The sequence below is a fragment of the Chiloscyllium plagiosum genome, chromosome 35 (assembly GCF_004010195.1).
Source record: "Chiloscyllium plagiosum isolate BGI_BamShark_2017 chromosome 35, ASM401019v2, whole genome shotgun sequence".
In the NCBI taxonomy this organism is placed as follows: Eukaryota; Metazoa; Chordata; class Chondrichthyes; order Orectolobiformes; family Hemiscylliidae; genus Chiloscyllium; species Chiloscyllium plagiosum.
In genome coordinates, this window is record NC_057744.1 from 14170636 (window position 1) to 14177883 (window position 7248).

Here is a 7248-nt window from a genome sequence, read left to right on the forward strand (position 1 = left end):
AGTTGCACTTATATTTATTGCTATTTGCACATTAAATACAATTTTTAAAATACTTTTTAAAATATATTTACTTTGTATTTTTCTCACTTGAGTGTTAGATGTCAGTGAGGAGAAAGTGAGGTCTGCAGATGCTGGAGATCAGAGCTGGAAATGTGTTGCTGGAAAAGCGCAGCAGGTCAGGCAGCATCCAGGGAACAGGAGAATCGACGTTTCGGGCATAAGCCCTTCTTCAGGAATGAGGAAAGTTTGTCCAGCAGGCTAAGATTAGATGTCAGTGCTGGGGAAAAATAACTTCTTGATTCTTTATGGGTAATTTATTAAATACCACAGTCATCTTGTTGATAGAAATACACATTGGAGAGCTGGGTTTCCCACATGCCAGCAACAGTCCTTTCTTGTTAATGCTGGCAGGCTCTCTATCCACTGCATTTCAGTAAATACTTCTTCCTCTCACATCTTAGAGGGTCAGTCTAAGCTCTTCCAGTATTCTAACAACGCTGTCATATTTTGGATTCCTCCTTTTCCTCCTCATTGATATAGTCAAGTGCATGTTTTCAGAATTCATTTCTTCTACCGTTGGACAATTTTTACCTCACTGCTTGCACTAATGGGCGGCACGGTGTCACAGTGGTTAGCACTGCTGCTTCACAGCGCCAGAGACCCGGGTTCAGTTCCCACCTCAGGCGACTGACTGTGTGGAGTTTGCACGTTCTCCCCGTGTCTGCGTGGGTTTCCTCCAGGTGCTCCGGTTTCCTCCCACAGTCCAAAGATGTGCAGGGTCAGGTGAATTGGCCATACTAAATTGCCCATAGTGTTAGGTAAGGGGTAAATGTAGGGGTATGGGGTGGGTTTCGCTTCGGCGGGTCGGTGTGGACTTGTTGGGCCGAAGGGCCTGTTTCCACACTGTAATCTAATCTAATCTAATCTAATCTAATCTAATCTAATGGATAGGAGCAGTAAGCTTTCCCTCAGTGTTTTTGCTCGTGGAAGACGCATTGCCTCTTTGACGATCGCTCCTCATCTTGCAAGAATTCACGCATGCAACTGACAAAAATTAGAAAATCTTTTATTAGCAACAGGTATGGCAAGTGTAGAAGCAAAGCTGATCAAAGCATACTGAGTCAATCTATTATCAGCACAAAGTAAAAAAAAATCACGCAACACCAGGTTATAGTCCAACAGGTTTATTTGGAAGCACTAGCTTTCGAAGCACTGATTCTTCATCAGGTGGTTGCGGAGCAGAATCATAAGACACAGAATTTATAGCAACAGGATTGCAGTGTCATGGAACTTAATAATAAACAAATATAGCTTAAGTCTTTCATCTTTTAGAATGACCATGTTAGTTTCAGTTCCTTCATATGTAAATCTCAAAACGTTTTTAAAGTTACATTCTCAAGACAGCTTTAACAATAGATGCCATCTCAGCTCAGCTAATGCATTAAAGTGTGAGGTTAAAGTCTGTCTGTGTCCCAATGTTAGGTCAGACTGATTCTATTTCTAAAGTGGGGTTTACAGGGAGTGTTGCTGAACAAAGAGACCTTGGAGTGTAGGTTCATAGCTCCTTAAAAGTGGAGTCACAGGTAGATAAGTTAGTGAAGAAGGCATTTGGTATGCTTTCCTTTATTAGTCAGAATATTGAGTACAGGAGTTGGGAGGTCATGTTGCGGCTGAACAGGACATTGGTTAGGCCACTGTTGGAATATTGCATGCAATTCTTGTCTTCTTCCTATCGGAAAGATGTTGTGAAACTTGAAAGGGTTCAGAAAAGATTTACAAGGATGTTGCCAGGGTTGGAGGATTTGAGCTATAGGGAGAGGCTGAACAGACTAGGGCTATTTTCCCTGTAGCGTCGGAGGCTGAGGGGTGACCTTATAGAGGTTTACAAAATTATGAGGGGAATGGATAGGATAAATAGACAAAGTCTTTTCCCTGGGGTGGGGGAGGCCAGAACTAGAGGGCATAGGTATATGGTGAGAGGGGTAAGATATAAAAGAGACCTAAGAGGCAACGTTTTCACGCAGAGGGTGATGCATGTATGGAATGAGCTGCCAGCGAAAGTGGTGGAGGCTAGTACAATTGCAACATTTAAAAGGCATCTGGATGGGTATATGAATAGGAAAGGTTTGGAGGGATATGGGCTAGTTGCTGGCAGGTGGGACTGGATTGGGTTAGGATATCTGGTCAGCATGGACAGGTTGGACCGAAGGGTCTGTTTCCATGCTGTACATCTCTATGACTCTACAGAATCTTGCATGTATTTATGCAGTTTTTGAGTAAATTAAACTTTCATTCTGCAAGGACAAATTCATCCCACAAGCTCATATGTGTGTGTGTGTGTCTGCAGGGGAGACCGAGTGAGTGTGCATGTCAGTGTGTCTGAGAGTGTGTATGTGTAATAGGTTATAAGTCTATGAGAGTGTGCATGTGTGGGTGTGAGGGGTATATGTGTGAACATATGAGAGAGAGTTTGTGTGTGAGAAAAGGTCTGCTTGAGTGTGAGTGCATGTGTCTGCTTGTGTGAGAGCGTACAGTGCAGTGGGGTCACCTGTAGTGTGACATGAACCCAAAGGCCCAATTCAGGCCATCCCCATGGGTACCAAACTTGACTATCAGCCTCTGCTCGGCCACTTTGCATTGTTGCCTGTCCCGAAGGAGGATGGTCACCCAAAGGTCTGAGGCCAAATGTGGACTTTGGGACAGACAACAACGCAACGTGGCTGAGCAGAGGCTGATCGCCAAGTTCAGTATCCATGGAAATAGCCTCAACTGGGACTTTGGGTTCATGTCACACTACAGGTGACTCCACTGCACTCTCACACACAAGCATAGAAATGCACATACCTCACACACATATATGCACTCCTATAGACCCACACACTCATGTAGACCCTCTCTCAAGCTCTTTCATATGCTCACACATATACCCCCCATACTCACACCCACACACGCATCCTCTCACAGACTTATACCCCATTACACTCACACTTTCTCACAGACACACACACTCCCACAAGCGCACACTCACTCAGTCTCCCCTGCACACAAACACATGTAGGTTTGTGGTGTGAATTTGTTCTTGCAGAATTACACTTTATTTTGCTCAAAAACTGCATAAATCCACGTAAGATTCTGTAAATCGCAGAAGAGGCCTGAAGAAAAACCTGAAGAGGCACTGCTTCAAAAGCTAGTACTTCCAAATAAGCTGATGGACTAACACCTGTTGTTGTATGATTTTTAACTTTGCCCACCCCAACACCAGCACCTCTCAATCGTACTAACAACACAACACTCAGGTATGGTGCTAATGAGAGAATGTCCCACCACATTCAGGGCTGTTTTTGTTATGGAAGTAAAAATAGGTATGCATAGCCAGTTTCTGGGTATGCATGGGCATGGGTATAATACTTGCATTTGAACCTTGCTGAATATTGCAAGCATTTTTTGTTTCTATTCAAATTTCTAGCATTTGGTAGTATTCTTCATTTCAATAATGTTAACATAACTGAATTGAATTTTGGAACAAGTTCAAGTGGATGACATCTTAAGCTTCCTGTAGATAGTAAATATCTTATTTTCACATACTTGACAGTTGTAAAGTGAGGCCTACACATCTTAGAAAGCTTTTGATTCCTTGATTGCCATGAACAAAGGGATTTTAAAAATCAGAGATTGAAGTCAAACAGGTTTCTAAAAGAGATAGTTACAAGATTTTTTGATGAACCCAAAAGGATGATTTTGTTGGAAGTTAGCATCATCTTGCATGGCATGTTCTTTATTTTGCATTATTACACAATACGAAGATGTACTGATCAAGTTATCTGAGTCGGATCAAACCTGGTGTTCCATATGTTCAGTTTTCCATGAATTAAAACAGTAAAGCTATTTTCGTCCGGCCTTCTCTCACCAAGTGATGTATATACCTTCGAACTACCTTCGAAGATGAAAGAACTATATAATCGAAAAACATCAGTGTTCTGTTCAAGTAACAAAATGGATGTCATTTTTATACAAAAACAAAAACAGAAATTCCTACAAAATCTCTGCAGGTCTGGCAGCATTGGTGGAGAAAAATCAGAGTTAATGTTTCAGGTCCAGTGACCTTTCATTTTTATACATTTGGATTATACTATTTTCAAGCAAATAAAAGAAAGTAAAAGTAAGATATTTGGGGTACTTGAGAGAGCAATTGTTGCCACTGAACTGAAATTTTGACTATGAGAAAGGCAAGAAAAAAATCATTGGTTTATCAGTTTTACGATGTGAAATAAATCTTATAAAAGTACATAAACTGATTTTAACAAATAATTATTGGAATCTCTTTTGGGGCAAAAGGGACAAGAAGGACGGTGTGCACCTAGATTGGAAGGGGCCTATATATATTGGCAGGGAGATGTGCTAGAGCTGCTCGGGAGGATTTAAACTAGTAAGGTGGGGGAGGGGTGGCGGTGGGACCCAGAGAGATAGTGAGGAAAGAGATCAATCTGAGACTGATTCGGAGATGCCGGTGTTGGACTGGGGTGTACAAAGTTAAAAATCACACAACACCAGGTTATAGTCCAACAGGTTAAATTGGAAGCACACGAGCTTTCGGAGCGACGCTCCTTCATCAGGTGATTGTCCTGAAGTGAGTCAAACAGTCAGGGCAGGCAGATACAAGGTAGGACTAATAAATTAAACTACTTTTATTTCAATGCAAGGGGCCTAACAGGGAAGGCATGGTTAGGAACATGGGACTGGGATATCATAGCAATTACAGAAACATGGCTCAGGGATGGGCAAGACTGGCAGCTTGATGTTCCGGATACAAATGCTTCAAGAAGGATAGAAAGGAAGGCAAGAGTCAGAGAGTCATAGAGATGTACAGCATGGAGGAGGGGGAGTGGTGTTTCTGATAAGGGATAGAATTACAGCTGTGCTGAGGGAGGATATTCCTGGAAATACATCCAAGGAAGTTATTTGGGTGGAACTGAGAAATAAGAAAGGGATGATCACCTTATTGGGATTGTATTATAGGCCCCCCAACAGTCAGAGGGAAATTGAGAAACAAACTTGTCAGGAGATCTCAGCTATCTGTAAGAATAATAGGGTGATTATGGTCGGGGATTTTAACTTTCCAAACATAGACTGGGACTGCCATACTGTTCAGGGTTTCGATGGAGAGGAATTTGTTCTGATTTGGTATGTGGTTGTACCTACTAAAGAAGGTGCAAAACTTGACCTAATCTTGGGAAATAAGACAGGACAGGTGACTGAGGTGTCAGTTGGGGAGCACTTTGGGGTCAGCGACCATAATTCTATTAGATTTAAAATAGTGATGGAAAAGGATAGACCAGATCTGAAAGTTGAAGTTCTAAATTGGAGAAAGGCCAATTTTGACGGTATTAGGCAAGAACTTTCAAAAGCTGACTGGGGACAGATGTTCGCAGGTAAAGGGACAGCTGGAAAATGGGAAGCCTTCAGAAATGAGATAACGAGAATCCAAAGAAAGTATATTCCTGTCAGGGTGAAAGGAAAGGCTGGTCGGTATAGGGAATGCTGGATGACCAAACAAATTGAGGGTTTGGGTAAGAAAAAGGAAGCCTATGTAAGATATAGACAGGATAGATCGAGTGAATCCTTCGAAGGGTATAAAGGAAGTAGAAGTATACTTAAGAGGGAAATCAGGAGGGCAAAAAGGGGACATGAGGTAGATTTGGCAAATAGTATTAAGGAGAATCCAAAGAGCTTTTACAAATACATTAAGGACAAAAGTGTAACTAGGGAAAGAATAGGGCCCCTCAAAGATCAGCAAGGCAGCCTTTGTGTGGAGCCGCAGAAAATGGGGGAGACACTAAACGAGTATTTTGCATCAGTATTTACTGTGGAAAAGGATATGGAAGATATAGACTAAACGCAAGGTGCTGCATTTTGGGAAAGCAAATCTTAGCAGGACTTATACACTTAACGGTAAGGTCCAAGAGAGTGTTGCTGAACAAAGAGACCTTGGAGTGCAGGTTCATACCTCCTTGAAAGCGGAGTCGCAGGTAGATAGGATAGTGAAGAAGGCGCTTGGTATGCTTTCTTTCATTGGTCAGAGTATTGAGTACCGGATTTGGGAGGTCATTGGTTGGGCCACTGTTGGAATATTGCATGCAATTCTGGTCTTCCTATCGCAAAGATGTTGTGAAACCTGAAAGGGTTCAGAAAAGATTTACAAGTTGCCAGGGTTGGAGGATTTGAGCTATAGGGAGAGGCTGAACAGGCTGGGGATGTTTTCCCTGTAGCGTCAGAGGCTGAGGGGTGACCTTATAGAGGTTTACAGAATTATGAGGGGCATGGATAGGATAAATAGACAAAATCTTTTCCCTGGGGTCAGGGAGTCCAGAACTGGAGGGCATAGGTTTATGGTGAGAGAGGAAAGATATAAAAGGTACCTAAGGGGCAACATTTTCACACAGAGGGTGGTACGTGCATGGAATGAGCTGCCAGGACAAGTGGTGGAGGCTGGTACAATTGCAACATTTAAAAGGCATTTGGATGGGTATATGAATAGGAAGGGTTTGGAGGGATATGGGCCGGTTGCTGGCAGGTGGGACTAGATTGGGTTGGGATATCTGATCGGCATGGATGGGTTAGACTGAAGGGTCTGTTTCCATATTGTACATCTCTATGACTCTATATGCAGATATTGAGTGAGAGCTGCACTGGCTGAACAGTAATTTGCTCAATCTTTGAATGTCTGGTTCCACTTGAAGTAAATATTCAGTGCCAAAATATTGGTATTGTGGTGAGATGCTGTAGATGGAATTGAATGCCAGACTTTAATTGGCCCATTTTTGGAATTATAAGAACTGGATAGAAGGAAAAAAACAAATAAATTACGAACAACATTGTTTTAGAGCCTTAAGTTGGAACATTGAATCTGCTATTTGGCATTGGCAAGGCAGGTGATTTGTCATTTCAGCAGGAGAGAAGCAGCAGCTACCCTTCTCAGAATCCAAGACAAGTAAAATAGTTTTATTCCACATGGTCTGATGAATGAAGCCTACTAGCTGCTGTAGGTAAATCCATTTTCTGGTGTCAGTTTCAGTTCAATCTAGATGGTGGTGCTGGCAATCATTGCATTTCTATTAAGACAAGTGTGAGAAACAAAGCTCACACACTTCAATAATTGCAGTCCGTGAGACAAAATCTGAATCAGTAGTGTCCTTTATTTTACTCTTGCAAGAGGGTGTGATGTCCAGTGTCTACAAGGCAAGGGACACA